The sequence below is a fragment of the Rhinolophus sinicus genome, chromosome 18, assembly GCF_057876585.1.
Source record: "Rhinolophus sinicus isolate RSI-liver-muscle chromosome 18, RSI-T2T, whole genome shotgun sequence".
Taxonomy (NCBI): Eukaryota; Metazoa; Chordata; class Mammalia; order Chiroptera; family Rhinolophidae; genus Rhinolophus; species Rhinolophus sinicus.
The window spans coordinates 47,240,138-47,259,094 of record NC_142518.1 but is presented as its reverse complement, the minus strand read 5'-3'; the positions used below and the strand labels follow the sequence as shown (position 1 = coordinate 47,259,094).

The 18,957-nt window shown below is 37.3% G+C and overlaps 1 protein-coding gene across 14 annotated transcripts in view; it reads right to left on the bottom strand.

Annotated features, from left to right (window-relative positions):
• The window catches only part of GPR174 (G protein-coupled receptor 174), a 70,107-nt gene that overhangs the window by 8,220 nt on the left and 42,930 nt on the right, over positions 1-18,957 (bottom strand). The window lies entirely within an intron of this gene.

Sequence of the window (18,957 nt, the reverse complement as noted above, 5' to 3'; positions counted from 1 at the left end):
TTAACTGACTTTAAAGATATGTGGGAAGAATAAAAATGAAACAGGAATTAGGAAACATCCTGCTTTGGATTATCAAATCCATGTGGATTATCAAATCCATGTGGTTGGAAGTGTGCTTTATTCAGCCCCTGAAGGAATTGTTGTTGTTATTGTTTTGACTCAAGTGCCTGGAAAGTAAAATAGCACTTTTTGTTCAAAGGTATGGTTCTCACTCTAATTAAAAGGCCTGATGAATGATATGAATTATGCATTCAGGTTGAAGAAGTTAAAAACTTGAGATTTCTAAGATAAGTAGAGAGATGGGGTTATAAAATACAGGGAAGCACAACTGTAAAGAGCAACATCAATATTGAAAGTGAGGTTAAAGTTATAGGATTTTCAGCTCCCAAACTGAAATACATTTTTGAAATATTTTCTCAGGTAGTGATTTTGATTAGGTGACAGGAGTAATTAGGTGTCAGATCAAAAAGTCAAAAGCCCTGGGTTTTGAACTTTCTTTTAACTATTTGTATAAAAGGCATTGCCTACTAATGTCACTGATTACACATTAGAAGTTTACAAATATATAACCAGTCGATGTCTACTGAACATTCATTCACCTCTCTTATCACAGCCAGTGACTCTTAAATCTATATCTCATTTGAGTTATAGCTCTCTTTCCAACTATATTTAATACCAGTTCTTTTGGATGTTTCATCATCACCTCAAATTCACCATAAGTATTAAAATGAACTCAACTTGTATATTTACTTAAAATGTGTCATATCTTGTCAAATAATATCATCTCTCTGATAAAAAAATATCCTAATGACTTTTTATCTTAAAGGAAAAATCAAAGTCCTTACAATGGCTTATATCATCCTACATGATCTGACTCCCAGTTACTCCTCTGACCTCACTTCCAGAGATTCTCTCCCTTGAACTCTGCACCAGCACTTTGTCATTTTTGCAGTTAGATGAAAAGACCAGGTACACTACTCCTCAAAGCCTTTGAATTGGTAGTTCCCTGTGCCTGAAATGCTTTAGCGAAGTTATTTTCCTGTTTGACACCCTCATCTCTTTCTGATCTTTACCCAAATGTCACCTTTTTTTGAGACTTTCACTGATCTTCCTATTTAAAGCACTCCGCCCAGCACTCCCCATCTCCCTTTAGCAATTATTTTATGCATTATCAATCATAACTAACATACTATATATTTTTAGTTATTTATTTTGTTTTTTATATATTTATCTCTAGTAGGATGTAAAGTTTATAAAAACAGGTATTCTTCTGTGTGATTTTTACTTGCTGTATACCAGAACAAATGAATGTACAAGACAAAAAGTAAGTGCTCAGTATTTGGTGAATGAAATAATTTCAGTAAATAAAAAATTATTTGGCTATAAAAATAAACATCTCAAAAAAATTTTTATCTCTCAGACTTCAAACCAGATTCTGCTCTAGACTTCTATATCGCTGTTAAGTTAACCACTATTTTCTCAGGTTATCTCAAACTCTTGGAGACTTTGACTCTTTGAAACTTATTCTCCACTTCCAAACAAGTTCTTATGGGGGTGATAGCATACTATAGGAGAAATAATGCATGTTTGGGTGTCAGAATGACTTGGGTTTAAATTCTTTCTCTTTCAATTAATAGCTGTGTGACTTTGGGTATATTACTAAAACTCTCTGATCCTTGTCTCATTGGTAAAATGAGAATAATCATACCGTGTTTCCCCGAAAATAAGACCTAGCCAGACAGTCATCTATAATGCATTTTTTGGAGCAAAAATTAATATAAGACCCAGTATTATAGTATAGTATAGTATAGTATAGTATAGTATAGTATAGTATAGTATAGTATAGTATAGTATAGATCCGGTCTTATGTTATAGCAAAATAAGACCGGGTCTTATATTAATTTTTGCTCCAAAAGACACATTAGAGTTGATTGTCTGGCTAGGTCTTATTTTTGGGGAAATACGGTAGTATCTAACCAATAGAGTCAGAGTAAGAATTAATTGAGCTGCTGTACGTAATCCATTTAGCATAGTGTCTGGTACATAACAAGTGCTCAATAAACATTAGTTATTACAGCTATTATTATTACAATTTTCTGCAATTGCATTATTTCTCGTAAGTATCAAATTTTTAAAAATTGATTGTTTCTACTCTAGTTCAGGCCCTTACTACTTAATTTGTCTCCCTATCCCTTATCTTTTTCTACTATATTCTACATGATGCTGTCACATATATCTTTTTTCTAAGATGAGCTCTTTAAAAAGCATTAATGAGAAAAAACAAGAGGACCCAGATAAATAAAATTAGAAATGAAAGAGGAGAAGTGACAATGGACACCACAGAAATATGAATATGAGGAAATATTACAAACAATTATACACCAACAAATTGGACAACTAAAGGATATGGATAAATTCCCAGAAGCATACAATCTTCCAAAATTGAATCAAGAAGAAACAGAAAATCTGAACTGATTACTACTCATGAAATCAAATTGGTAATCAAAAAACTACCAACAGGGCCAGCCCGGTGGCTCAGGCGGTTGGAGGTCCATGCTCCCAACTCTGAAGGATGTCAGTTCAATTTTCACATGGGCCAGTGGGCTCTCAACAACAAGGTTGCCAGTTCAACTCATCGAGTCCCGCAAGGGATGGTGGGCTCTGCCCCCTGCAGCTAAGATTGAACACGGTTGGCTCAGTTGGTTGGAGTGCGGGCTCTCAACCACAAGGTTGCCTCCAAGAGATGGTGGGCTGTGCCCCCTGCAACTAACAATGGCAACTGGATCTGGAGATGAGCTGCGCCCTCCAAAACTAAGATTGAAAGGACAACAAGAGACTTCTGGAAAAATGGCTGCGTGAGGTGAGCCTCTGTAAAGCTCCCCCGGAATTTACAAAGAATCGAACAACAAAAACTCCACAAAGGACTCCCTGCACAGCAGACAGGCAACATGAAGAGGCCCACTACCGACTGAAATCACCTACAGGTGGGAGATTCGCGCGAGTGGAGGGAGGAGGAGGAAAGGGAGAAGCGCGCGGAGACGGAGCCGCGCGGGCGCAGGACGCAGACCTAGCTCAGTGCTCCGAGCTTGCTGCTTCCCGGAACTACCGCAGCTGCGGGAGAGGGAAGAACTCGGACTGCTAGGGCTCCGCCAGGGCTCCACAGGGCTGAGGGGACAGCATATACCACGGCTGAACCCAACGCTCACGGCAGAGACCTCGGAGAAAAGACTGAGGGAAAAAGGCTGAAAACGGTGGTTTAAGCCCGCACTGCCGAGCAGAGAACAGAGCCTTAGGCACTGAGACTAGCCGCCCCCTCCCTACCCTCCCAGAGCTCGCCCCGCCCCCACCTGCCCGGTGCTAGAAGAGAAACAGTAGCAGTGTCAGATCAAAACAACAGAAAATTTGCTGTTTTGAGATCTGTGGACCGCAAACACAAATTCACAGCCCAACTAGTTCCAGCAAAGGGGAGAGACCTGTGGAAGCAGGACCGGCTGTGGTGGTGGTCGCCGCCATTGCTCTGGGCCACCTCTCACACCTCACCCCGCCCCTGACCCCACCTATCTGGGCGGATCCCTGCAGGAGTAAACAGAACTGCTGAAATATACGGGCTCTGAATCAGCAGCTGGAAGAGCTTTCGAACATCAAAAGCTCTCCGCATACCCACCGGGACACTGCGCCCTGTGACCTAGACGAACTATTAACAGAGGAGAAGCCCGTCTCCCAGGAATCCCCCCATTGTGTGAGAAGCAGGAATAGTGCAGAGAAAACAGCACTACCGTGTGGGAGAAGAAAAATAAATTGCAGTTGGAGAAATAATAAAACATTCTACCAACAAGTACTGGCAAACAAAAGAAAGACCGCTTTCTATCAACCTGTTGCAGAAGTCACTCCTGTAGATGTCTAGGAAGAGAAATAGTAAACCAGTAATCACCATGAATAACCAAGACAACAAGATAGCTCAGAAAGAAAGTGAAAAATCTCCAGAGAAGGCACTTAAAGATACAGAAATATGTGACTTAAATGACAGAGAATTCAAGATTGCAGTTCTGAAAAAACTCAACGAGATACAAGAAAACACAGATAGGCAGTTAAAGGAACTCAGAAACTCAATCAAAGAACAGCATGAGCATTTTACGAAAGAGATTGAAATCTTAAAAAAGAACCAAATAGAATTTCTGGAGATTAAGAAATCAATAGAAGAAATTAAGAATGAAATAACCAGCTTAGGTAGTAGAGTTGACCAGATGGAGCAAAGAATCAGTGACATCGAAGATAGAAACCTGGAAATGACACAAATTAAAGAAGAAAGAGACTTGAGACTTAAAAGAAATGAAAGAACTCTACAAGAACTTTCTGACTCCATCAGAAAGAGCAATATAAGAATAATGGGCATACCAGAAGGAGAAGAAAGAGAGAAGGGAACAGAGAATATATTCAAACAAATTGTCGATGAGAACTTCCCAAATTTGTGGACAGAACTGGACCCTCGAATCCAAGAAGCAAACAGAACACCTAGTTACCTCAATCCCAACAGACCTTCTCCAAGGCACATTGTATTGAAGCTGTCTAAAATCAACAACAAAGAAAGAATCCTCAAGGCAGCTAGGGAAAAGAAGACGGTAACTTACAAAGGAAAGCCCATTAGATTATCATCAGATTTTTCAGCAGAAACTCTACAAGCCAGGAGGGAGTGGAACCAAATATTCAAACTATTGAAAGAGAGAAACCATGAGCCAAGAATAATATATCCAGCAAAGATATCCTTTAGATATGAAGGAGGAATAAAGACCTTTCCAGACATACAGAAGCTGAGGGAATTTTCTAATACACGACCTGCACTACAAGAAATACTAAAGGAGGCTATTCGACCACCATCAACAGGGACAATTTGTGGCAACCACAACTCAAAAAGGGGGAGAGTAAAGGCCTGAACCGAAATATGGCAATGGAGAAAGTAAGCGTGCTGAAGAAAATGGAATACTCTAAATATCAAACTTTCTTTTACATAAACTTAAGGGTAACCACTCAAAATAAATCCAGAACTGAAATATATACTGAAATAAAAAAAGAAACAGAGGGAAACATCATAGAATACCACCACACAGAAATAATAGACAACAACAAAAAGGCAAAGAAACAATGGAGACACAACCTTACCAGAAAACTAAGGATAGAATGACAGGAAATACTCACATATCAATAATCACCCTAAATGTAAATGGACTGAACTCACCAATAAAAAGGCACAGAGTAGCAGATTGGATCAAAAAACTAAACCCAACCATATGCTGTCTCCAAGAGACACATCTCAGCTACAAGGACAAGCATAGACTCAAAGTGAAAGGGTGGAAATTGACACTCCAAGCAAATGGTACCCAGAGAAAATCAGGTGTAGCCATAATGATATCAGATGAAACAGACTTCAAGGTGAAAAAGATAACAAGAGACAAAGATGGACATTTCATAATGGTGAAGGGGACTGTACAACAAGAAGACATAACAGTCATCAATATTTATGCCCCGAATCAGGGAGCACCGAAATACACCAAGCAACTACTAACAGAACTAAAGGGAGAAATTGACCAAAACACAATTATACTAGGGGACTTAAATACATCATTGACAGCTATGGATAGATCATTGAAAACAGAAAATAAATAACGAAATAGTAGCCCTAAATGACACATTAGATGAAATGGACATAATTGACATTTATAGAGCACTTCATCCTAAAACATCAGACTATACATTCTTTTCTAGTGTACATGGAACATTCTCAAGGATAGACCATATATTGGGACATAAAATCAGTCTCAACAAATTTAAGAAGATTGAAATCATACCAAGCATATTCTCTGATCACAAGGCTTTGAAATTGGATATCAACTGTAAAAAGAAAGCGGGAAAAAACATAAATACATGGAGATTAAATAACATACTTTTAAAGAAGGACTGGGTCAAAGAAGAAATTAGAGGAGAGATCAAAAGATACATAGAAACAAATGACAATGAAAATACATCCTACCAAAATTTTTGGGATGCAGCGAAAGCAGTTTTAAGAGGGAAATTTATCTCACTACAGGCCTATCTCAAGAAACAAGAAAACTCCCAAATAAATAACCTCATGTTACACCTTAAAGAACTAGAAAAAGAAGAACAAGTAAAACCCAAGGTCAGCAGAAGAAAGGAAATAACAAAAATTAGAGCAGAACTAAATGAAATAGAGAACAAAAAGACAATAGAAAAAAGTAATGTGACAAAGAGCTGGTTCTTTGAAAAGATTAACAAAATTGACAAACCCTTGGCTAGACTTACTAAGATAAAAAGAGAGAAGACACTGATTAACAAAATCAGAAACGTAAAAGGGGAAGTTATCACGGACACCACAGAAATACAAAGGATCATCCAAGAATACTATGAAGGACTATATGCCACCAAATTCAACAACCTAGAAGAAATGGACAAGTTCTTAGAAACATATAGCCTTCCAAGGCTGAACCATGAAGAACTGGAAAATCTAAACAGACCGATCACCAGTAACGAAATTGAATCAGTCATCCAAAACCTTCCCAAAAGCAAAAGTCCGGGACCAGATGGCTTCACTAGTGAATTCTACCAAACCTTCAAAGAGGATCTAATACCAATTCTGCACAAACTCTTCCAAAAAATTGAAGAAGAGACAGTACTCCCTAACTCATTCTATGAGGCCAACATTACCCTGATACCAAAACCTGGTAAGGATCACACAAAAAAAGAAAACTACAGACCAATATCTCTAATGAATACCGATGCAAAAATCCTAAATAAAATTCTAGCAAATCGAATACAACAATGCATTAAAAAGATTATTCATCACGACCAAGTGGGGTTCATCCCCGGGGCACAAGGATGGTTCAACATACGCAAATCCATCAATGTGATACATCACATAAACAAAATAAAGGACAAAAATCATATGATTATATCAATTGATGCAGAAAAAGCATTTGACAAGATACAACATCCATTTATGATTAAAACACTTAATAAAATGGGTATAGAAGGAAAATACCTTAACATAATATAGGCCATATATGACAAACCCTCTGCTAATCTCATAATTAATGGAGAAAAACTGAAGCCCTTTGCTCTACGTTCAGGAACACGACAGGGATGTCCCCTATCACCTCTGCTTTTCAACATAGTGTTGGAAGTCCTTGCCAGAGCAATCAGGCAAGAGAAAGAAATAAAAGGCATCCAAATTGGGAATGAAGAAGTTAAATTATCACTCTTTGCAGATGACATGATGCTATATATAGAAAACCCTAAAGACTCCACCAAAAAGCTATTAGAAACAATCAACGAATACAGTAAAGTTGCCGGCTACAAAATCAACGCACAAAAGTCCATTGCCTTCCTATATACTAACAATGAAATCTCAGAAAAAGAAATACAAAAAACAATTCCTTTTGCAATTGCAGCAAAAAGAATAAAATACCTAGGAATAAACATAACCAAGGATGTGAAAGACCTATATGCTGAAAACTATAAGACATTTTTGAAAGAAATTGAAGAAGACACAAAGAAATGGAAAGACATTCCGTGCTCATGGATTGGAAGAATCAACATAGTTAAAATGGCCATATTACCCAAAGCAATATACATATTCAATGCAATCCCCATCAAAATCCCAATGGCATATTTTAAAGAAATAGAACAAAAAATCATCAGATTTGTTTGGAACCACAAAAGACCCCGAATAGCCAAAGCAATCTTAAGGAAAAAGAACAATAATGGAGGTATCACACTTCCTGACTTTGGCTTGTACTACAGGGCTACAATAATCAAAACAGCATGGTATTGGCAGAAAAACAGACACATAGACCAATGGAATAGAATTGAGAACCCAGAAATAAAACCACATAAATATGGACAGATAATTTTTGACAAAGAAGCTAAAAACATACAATGGAGCAAAGACAGCCTCTTGAATAAATGGTGCTGGGAGAATTGGATAGCCACGTGCAAAAGAATGAAACTGGACTGCTATTTGTCACCATGTACCAAAGTTAATTCAAAATGGATGAAAGACTTAAGCATAAGACCTGACACAATAAACTGCATAGAAGAAAACATAGGTACTAAACTTATGGACCTTGGGTTCAAAGAGCATTTTATGAACTTGACTCCAAAGGCAATGGAAGTAAAAGCTAAAATAAACAAATGGGACTATATGAAACTTAAAAGCTTCTGCACAGCAAAAGAAACCATTGACAAAATAAAGAGGCCACCAACTGAATGGGAGAAGATTTTTGCAAACAGTGCCTCCGATAAGGGGCTAGTATCCAGAATATACAAGGAACTCATGCAACTCAACAACAAAAAAACAAACAACCCAATTGAAAAATGGGCAGAGGACTTGAAGAGACATTTCTCCAAAGAGGATATACAAATGGCAAATAGACATATGAAAAAATGCTCAACATCACTAATCATCAGAGAAATGCAAATCAAAACCACAATGAGATATCACCTCACCCCAGTCAGAATGGCTATCATCAACAAGACAAATAGCAACAAATGTTGGAGAGGCTGTGGAGAAAAAGGAACCCTCATACACTGTTGGTGGGAATGCAGACTGGTGCAGCCGTTATGGAAGGCAGTGTGGAGGTTTCTCAAAGAATTACGAACAGAATTGCCATATGACCCAGCAATCCCTCTTCTGGGTATCTACCCAAAAAATCTGAAAACATTTAGAGATAAAGACACGTGTGCTCCAATGTTCATTGCAGCTTTGTTTACGGTGGCCAAGACATGGAAACAACCAAAATGTCCTTCGATAGATGAATGGATAAAGAAGTTGTGGTATATATACACAATGGAATACTATTTGGCAGTAAGAAAAGATGATATAGGAACATTTGTGACAACATGGATGGATCTTGAGAGAGTAATGCTGAGCAAAACAAGTCAGACAGAAAAAGCAGAGAACCATGTGATTTCACTGATATGTGGTATATAAACCAAAAACAACAAAAGAACAAGACAAACAAATGAGAAACAGAAACTCATAGACACAGACAATAGTTTAGTGGTTGCCAGAGGGTAAGGGGGCGGGGGATGGGGGGTGGGAGATGAGGGTAAGGGGGATCGAATATATGGTGATGGAAGGAGAACTGACTCTGGGTGATGAACACACAGTGGGATTTATAGATGATGTAATACAGAATTGTACACCTGAAATCTATGTAATTTTACTAACAATTGTCACCCCAATAAATTTAATAAAAAAAAAAAAAGAAAGGACAACAACTTGACTTGGAAAAAAGTCCTGGAAGTACACACTGTTCCCCAATAAAGTCCTGTTCCCCTTCCCCAATAAAATATTTAAAAAACAAACAATCAAACAAAAAAAAACTACCAACAAATGAAAGTACTGGACCAACTGGCTTCACAGGTAAATTTTACCAAACATTCAAAGAATTAATACCTATTCTCCTCAAAGTATTGCAAAAAATTCAATACTTTTTTTGGGAGGAGGGGAGACTCCCAAGATCATTCTGCATGGCCACAATTACCCTGATTCCAAAACCAGACAAACACATCATAGAAAAAGAACACTATAGGCAGATATCCCTGATGAACATAGATGCAAAAATTCTCAACAAAATATTAGCGCACTTAATTCAGCAATACATTAAAAAGATAATACACTATGATCAAGTGGGATTTATTCCTAGGATGTAAGTTTGGTTCATTATCCACAAATCAATTAATGTGATATACCACATAAGCAATGAAAGATAAAAATCATACAATCATATCAATAGATGAAGGAAAAGGACTTGACAAAATCCAGCATCCATTTATGATACAAACTCTCAGCAAAGTGGGAATAAAGAAACATATCTCAGCATAATAAAGACCATATATGACAAATCCACAGCTAATATCATACTCAATGGGGAAAGCTAAAAGGATTCTCCTTAAGACCAGGAACAAGACAAAGATTTTCACTTTCACCACTTTTATGCAACATAGTATTGGAAGTCCTTGCCACAGCAATCAGACAAGAAAAAGAAATAAAAGACATCCAAATTGGAAAGGAAGAAGTAAAACTCATTTGCAGAAGGTATCATACTATATATAGGAAGCCCCAAAGATTCCACCAGAAAGCTGTTAGAACTGATAAATGTATTTAATAAAATAGCAGGATACAAAATTATTATTCAGAAATCAGTTGCACTTTATACACCAATAGTGAATGATCAGAAAGTTAAATTAAGAAAACAATCCATTTACAATTACATTAAAAATAAAATACCTAGGAATAAATTTACCACGGAGGTAATTGAAATTTTTAAAAACATAAATGAAAAGCATTAATGACTTTCTATTGCCCAATAAATCACAAAGTACATAGTTTGGCAGTCAATGGCTTTCTTAAATATACTGTTATCTGCATTTACAGCTTTGTCTCCTACTATTCCCCTAATATGTCTGGCACTCAAGACACACTGAGCTCCCTAATGTTCAAAAGGAATTTTTTTCCACAAACAGTATTTGCAGATAGATATAGATACAGATATATAGATATATAGATATAGATATATAGCATATCAGCCCTATCTATTTGTAAAGGCCTTTCTCAGATTTCTTGTTCTTCATGAAAACTTTTGTGGTGAACTCGACACTGTTATCCTGGCCCCTTTTTTAAAAATCCCAATTTATACCTCTCTTAAAGCACTTAACTTCCTCTCCTTTTTGAAGGTAATTTGTGTCTGTGTCTTATTTATTGCCCCTGCTTCCCTACACACTCCACTCTCCAATAACTAAGACCAGAAACTTCTTGAAGTCAGAGGCTGGGTATTATATACATCTATAGCCCCTAGAGCACCTAGAGCTATGTATGGAATGTGATGTGTTCATCCAATATTTATTCAACAACTATTTATTCAGCATCTACCATTTGCCAGGCACCATGCTTAGTACTGAGGATCTAAGATAGTGTAAAAAGCCACATGATCTCTGTCTTCTTGGACCTTACAGTCTAGGGAGGAAGAATGATAGTTGTCATAAAATATGAAAAATAAGATCATAGGCAATATATAGTGTACTCTATAAACACAAAAGAGGAGAACAAATGAAAGTATTAAGAACATATTTGCTTAAGAGAAGTGAACTTAAAGTCAAGACTACCCTCATGAAGTCTGTACTTTTCCTGTTGGTCATACCCTTATTGGCCACATTTTACTGCATTTTCATTAGTATGTGTTAGCTTGTAACTTTGAAATGCTCGTGAATACAGCATCTCCCTTAAGATTCCTATGGTGTCCTTCTGGGAGACCTTATGATGCTTTTCCTTTGTTTATATAACATAATTTTCTAGCAGAAAAACTCATAGATAATTTGAAAGTTTTTCAAAAATGAAAAACTCCCTAGTTGGCTGTGCTATAATGACCATAAACACTTTTTTATCTAAGAGTGGTGGAGACAAAAGATGAAGGAGGTATTTTTTGAGAGCATACCACTATTTGTTTTGAGATTTTCCTTCCTAAGTAAGAATCCATATTGGGTTTCTTTTGCCTTTTAAAAAAGTTTTTGTTAAATTTATTGGGATGACATTCGTTATTAAAATTATACAGGTTTAAAGTGTACATTTCTATAATACATCTTCTATATAGTACATTGTGTGTTCACCAAAGTCAATACTTCTATCACCATATATTTGATGCCCTTTCCCTCTTCTACCACCCCACATCCCTTCTTACCCTCTGATAACCACTAACCTGTGGTCTGTATCTATGAGTTTTTGTTTCTTTGTTTGCCTTGTTTGTTTGTTTCTTTCAGTTTTATGTCTCACGTATGAGCGAAGTCATATGGTTCTCAACTTTTTCTGTCTGACTAATTTTGCTTAGCATGATAATCTCAAAATCCATCCATGTTGTCATAAATGGAAGTATTTCAAGAAAGAATCCATATTGTAATAGACAGGAACAGACTTCACTTTTGAATGAGATATTTATTTGAAGGGACAGGTCACACACCTTGAGTAATTTTTATCTTGCTTCAAGATCCTGTTCTTTAATTTTATTTACTTACTTGGCAAGTGTAAAAAAGAAGAGAAAAAATAAAACTGATGGCCGGCTGAATTTAGCCTTATTTCCATCAATCTACAGGTCAAAAACTGTTTCATATGAAGTTTTCCCAGGGAGATTTTCCTTTTATTTATAAATACGTATTTTTCCAAACTTGAAGCTTCACTAAATTTTACTCTTGATGTGGTTGAAGACTGTTTTCTAGCAGTATTATGTCTTTGGTTGCTTATCCAGAAAAAACCTGGTTCAAATGAGGATCAGGTGTAACTTCCATGTCATTTTACTGAGACATCCTCTGTGCATGACGTTGTAATCTATAAAGATGTCATACTTTCCCCCATAAAATGTGTTTCAGGGGTGGCCGATTAGCTCAGTTGGTTACAATGTGGTGCTACTAACACCAAGGTTGCCAGTTCGATTCCCACCTGGGCCACTGTGAGGTGTGCCCTCCTTAAAAAAAAAAAATGTTTCTGTATTTCAATAAAGGAAAGAGAATTATTAAAAACATTACATCAGAGATGTCATCAAAATGGCGGCATGAGGTGAGCCTCAGTAAATCTCCCCTGGAATTTACAACAAATCGAACAACAATAACTCCACAAAGGACTCCCTGCACAGCAGATAGGCAAGACGAAGAGGCCCACTACTGAATTAACATAAAGGTGGGTGAATTGCGTGAGTGGGGGAGGAGGGAAGGGAGAAGTATGGAAACAAAGCCGCGCAGGCATAAGACACAGACCTAGCTCAGTGCTCCGAGTTCGCTGCTTCCCGGAAATACCGCAGCTGTGGGAGAGGGAAGAACTCGGACAGCTAGGGATCTGTTTATGGCCCACAGGGCTGAGGGGACAGGATATAACATAGTTGAACCCAACGGTCACAGCAGAGACCTCGGAGAAAAGACTGAGGGAAGAAGGCTCAAAACGGTGGTTTAAGCCCTCACTGCTGAGCAGAGAACGGAATCCTTAGGCACTAGACAAGCCGACCCCTTCCTACCCTCCCAGAGCTCGCCCCGCCCCCACCTGCCCAGTGCTAGAAGCAGAACAGTAGAAGAGTCAGATCAAAAGAACAGAATATTTGCTATTCTGAAAACTGTGGAATGCAGAAACAGATTCACAGGAAAACAAGTTCTGGCAAAGGGGAGGGAGCTGTGGCAGCAGGACCAGCTGTGGTGGTTGGTCACCACCATTGCACTGGGTCACCTATCACAACTCACCCCACCCCAAGCCCCAGGTATATTGGGTGATCCCTGAACGAATAAACAGAACTGCTGAAACATACGGGCTCTGAATCTGGTGCAGGAAGAGCTTTGGAACTTCAAAAGCTCTCCGCATACCCACACGGACACTGTGCCCTGTGACCCAGGCGAACTATTAACATAGGGGAAGCCTGTCACCCAGAGTATCCCCCCATTGTGCGAGAAGCTGGAATACTGCAGAGAAAACATAGCACTACCGTGTGAGAGAGAAAAAAAAGGCTGCAGTCCGAGAAAAAATAAAACATTACACCAACAAGTACTGGAAAACAGGAAAGACCTCTTCCTATCAACCTGCAGCAGAAACCACTCCTGTAGATGTCTAGGAAGAGAAATAATAAATCAGTAATTGCATAAATAACTAAGGCAATAAGACAGCTCAGAAAGAAAGTGAAAAGTATCCAGAAAAGGAACTATAAAGATATGGAAATATGTGACTTAAATGACAGAGAATTCAAGATTGCAGTTCTGAAAAAACTCCACAAGATGCAAGAAAACACAGAAAGACAGTTTAATGAACTCAGAAACACAATGAAAGAACAACATGAGCATTTTACAAAAGAGATTGGAATTTTAAACAGAACCAAATAGAATCTGGAGATTAAGAACTCAATAGAAGAAATTAAGAATGAAATAGCCAGCTTAGGTAGTAGAGTTGACCAGAAGGAGGAAAGAATCAGTGACATCGAGCATAGAAACCTGGAAATGCCATGGATGGAAGAAGAAAGAGACTTGAGATTTAAAAGAAATGAAAGAACGCCACAAGAAATTAATGACTCCGTCAGAAAGAACAATATAAGAATAATGGGCATACCAGTAGGAGGAGAAAGAGAGAAGGGAACAGAGAATACATACAAAAAAATTGTCGATGAGAACTTTCCAAACTTGTGGACAGAACAGAATCCTTGAATCCAAGAAGCTAATAGAACACCTAATTACCTCAACTGCAACAGGACTTCTCCAAGGCACATTGTATTGAAGCTATCTAAAATCAACGACAAAGAAAGAATCCTCCAAGCAGCCAGGGAAAAGAAGATGGTAACCTACAAAGCAAAGCCCATTAGACTATCATCAGATTTTTCAGCAGAAACTCTACAAGCCAGGAGGGAATGGAACCAAATATTCAAACTATTGAAAGAGAGAAATTATGAGCCAAGAATAATATATCCAGCAAAGATATCCTTTAGATAGGAAGGAGGAATAAAAACCTTTCCAGACATAGAGAAGCTGAGGGAATTCTCTAATACACGACCTGCACTACAAGAAATACTAAAGGAGGCTATTCGACCGCCATCAACAGGGATAATTCATGGCAACAAAAACATAAAAAGGGGAAGAATAAAGGCCTGAATTGGAATATGGGAATGGAGAAAGTAAGTGAGCAGAAGAAAATGGAATACTCTAAATATCAAACTTTCTTTTACATAAACTTAAGGGTAACCACTCAAAAAAAAAATCCAGAACTGAAATATATACTCTAATAAAAGAAGAAACAGAGGGAAACATCATAGAATACCACCCCACAGAAATAATAGACAACAACAAAAAGGCAAAGAAACATAGAAAACACAGCTTTACCAGAAAACTAAAGATAGAATGACAGGAAATCCTCACATATCAATAATCACCCTAAATGTAAATGGACTGAACTCACCAATAAAAAGACACAGAGTAGCAGATTGGATTAAAAAACTAAACCCAACCATATTCTGTCTTCAAGAGACACATCTCAGCTACAAGGACAAGCATAGACTCAAAGCGAAAGGGTGGAAATTGACACTCCAAGTAAATGGTATCTAGAGAAAATCAGGTGTAGCATACTGATATCAGATGAAACAGACTTCAGGGTGAAAAAGGTAACAAGAGACAAAGACGGACATTTCGTAATGGTAAAGGGGACTATACAACAAGAGGAAATAAAAGTCATCAATATTTATGCCCGCAATAAGGGAGCATTGAAATATACCAAGCAACTACTAACAGAACTAAAGGGAGAAATTGACCAAAACACAATTATACTAGGGGACTTAAATACATCATTGCCAGCTATGGATAGATCATCCAAACAGAAAATAAATAATGAAATAGAAGCCCTAAATGACACATTAGATAAAATGTACATAATTGACAAAGAGCACTTCATCCTAAAACAGACTACACATTTTTTTTCTAGTGTACATGGAACATTCTCAAGGATAGACCATGTTTTGGGACATAAAATCAGCCTCAGCAAATTTAAGAAGACGGAAATCATACCAAGCATATTCCCTGATCACAAGGCTTTGAAATTGGATATCAACTGCAAAAAGAAAGCAGGAAAAAACACAAATACATGGAGATTAAACAACATACTTTTAAAGAACGACTGGATAAAAGAAGAAGTTAGAGGAGAGATCAAAAGATACATAGAAACAAATGACAATGAAAATACATCCTACCAAAATTTTGGGGATGCAGCCAAAGCAGTTTTAAGAGGGAAATTTACATCATTACCGGACAATCTCAAGAAACAAGAAAAATCCCAAATAAATAACCTCATGTTACACCTTAAAGAACTAGAAAAAGAAGAACAAGTGAAACCCAATGTCCGCAGAAGAAAGGAAATAACAAAAATCAGAGCAGAACTAAATGAAATGGAGGACGAAAAGACAATAGAAAAAGTTAATGTGACAAAGAGCTGGTTCTCGGAAAAGATTAACAAAATTGACAAACCCTTGGCTAGACTCATTAAGATAAAAAGAGAGAAGACACTAATTAACAAAATCAGAACTGAAAAAGGGGAAGTTATCACAGAAACCACAAAAATACAAAGGATCACCCAAGAAAACTATGAAGGACTATATGCCACCAAATTCAATAACCTAGAAGAAATGGACAATTTCTTAGAAACATATAGCCTTCCTAGGCTGAACCATGAAGAACTGGAAAATCTAAACAGACCGATCACCAGTAACGAAATTGAATCAGTCATCCAAAACTTTCCCAAAAGCAAAAATCCTGGACCAGATGGCTTCACTAGTGTATTCTACCAAACCTTCAAAGAGGATCTAATACCAATCCTGCTCAAACTGTTACAAAAATTTGAAGGAGAGACAGTACTCTCTAACTCATTTTATGAGGCCAACACTACTCTGATACCAAAACCTGGTAAGGGCAGCACAAAAAAGGAAAACTACAGACCAATATCTCTGATGAATACCGATGCAAAAATCCTAAATAAAATTCTAGGAAATCGAACACAGCAATGCATTAAAAAATTGTTCATGAAGAACAAGTGGGGTTCATCCCAAGGGCACAAGAATGGTTCATTGTACGCAAATCCATCAATGTGATACACCACGTAAACAAAATAAAGGATAAGAATTATATGGATATATCAATTGATGCAGAAAAATCATTTGAAAAGACAAAACTTCCATTTATCATTAAAACACTTAATAAAATAGGAATAGAAGGAAAATATCTTTACATAATAAAGGCCATATATGACAAACCCTCAGCTAATCTCATAATTAATGATGAAAAACTGAAGCCACTTGCTCCACGTTCAGGAACACGACACGGCTGTCCCATATCACCTCTGCTTTTCAACATAGTGTTGGAAGTCCTTGCCAGAGCAATCAGGCAAGAGAAAGAAATAAAAGGAATCATAATTGGGAATGAAGAAGTTAAATTATCACTCTTTGCAGATGACATGATGCTATATATAGAAAACCCTAAAGACTCCACCAAAAAGCTATTAGAAACAATCAAAGACCACAGTAAAGTTGCTGGCTACAAAATCAACGTACAAAAATCCATTGCTTTCCTGTATACTAACAATGAAATCTCAGAAAAAGAAATACAAAAAACAATTCCTTTTGCAACTGCAGTAAAAAAATAAAATACCAAGGAATACTTAACCAAGGACGTGAAAGACCTATGTGCTGAAAACTCTAAGACATTTTTGAAAGACATTGAAGAAGACACAAAGAAATGGAAAGACATTCCATGCTCATGCATTGGAAGAATCAACATAGTTAAAATGGTCATATTACCCAAAGCAATATACAGATTCAATGCAATCCCCATCAAAATCTCAATGGCATATTTTAAGGAAATAGAACAAAAAATCATCAGATTTTTTGGAACCACAAAAGATCCCAAATAGCCAAAGCAATCTTAAGAAAAAAGAACAATAATGGAGGTATCTCACTTCCTGACTTTGGCTTGTACTACAGGGCTACAGTAATCAAAACAGCATGGTATTTGCAGAAAAACAGACACATAGACCAATGGAATAGAATTGAGAACCCAGTAATAAAACCACACAAATATGGACAGATAATTTTTGACAAAGAAGCAAAAAACATACAATGGAGAAATGACAGCCTCTTCAATAAATGGTGCTGACAGAATTGGATAGCCACGTGCAAATGAATGAAACTGGACTGCTATCTGTCACCATGCACCAAAATTAATTCAAAATGGATCAAAGAATTAAGCATAAGACCTGACACAATAAACTGCATAGAAGAAAACATAGATACTAAACTTATGGACCTTGGGTTCAAAGAGCATTTTATGAACTTGACTCCAAAGGCAATGGAAGTAAAAGCTAAAATAAACGAATGGGACTATGTGAAACTTAAAAGCTTCTGCACAGCAAAAGAAACCATTGACAAAATAAAGAGGCCACCAACTGAATGGGAGAAGATTTTTGCAAACAGTGCCTCCGATAAGGGGCTAGTATCCAGAATATACAAGGAACTCATGCAACTCAACAACAAAAAAACAAACAACCCAATTGAAAAATGGGCAGAGGACTTGAAGAGACATTTCTCCAAAGAGGACATACAAATGGCAAATAGACATATGAAAAAATGCTCAACATCACTAATCATCAGAGAAATGCAAATAAAAACCACAATGAGATATCACCTCACCCCAGTCAGAATGGCTATCATCAACCAGACAAATAGTAACAAATGTTGGAGAGGCTGTGGAGAAAAAGAAACCTTCATACTCTGTTGGTGGGAATGCAGACTGGTGCAGCCGTTATGGAAGGCAGTGTGGAGGTTCCTCAAAAAATTACGAATAGAATTGCCATATGACCCAGCAATCCTTCTCCTGTGTATCTACCCAAAAAATCTGAAAACATTTAGAGATAAAGACACATGTGCTCCAATGTTCATTGCAGCTTTGTTTACAGTGGCCAAGACATGGAAACAACCAAAATGTCCTTCGATAGATGAATGGATAAAGAAGTTGTTGTATATATACACAATGGAATACTATTCACCGGTAAGAAAAAATGATATAGGAACATTTGTGACAACATGGATGGATCTTGAGAGAATAATGCTGAGCGAAATAAGTCAGACAGAAAAAGCAGAGAACCATGTGATTTCACTGATATGTGGTATATAAACCAAAAGCAACAAAAGAACAAGACAAACAAATGAGAAACAGAAACTCATAGACACAAAGAATGGTTTAGTTGTTGCCAGAGGGTAAGCGGGGTGGGGGGTGGGGGGTGGGAGATGAGGGTAAGGGGGATCGAATATATGGTGATAGAAGGAGAACTGACTCTGGGTGATGAACACACAATGGGATTTATAGATGATGTAATACAGAATTGTACACCTG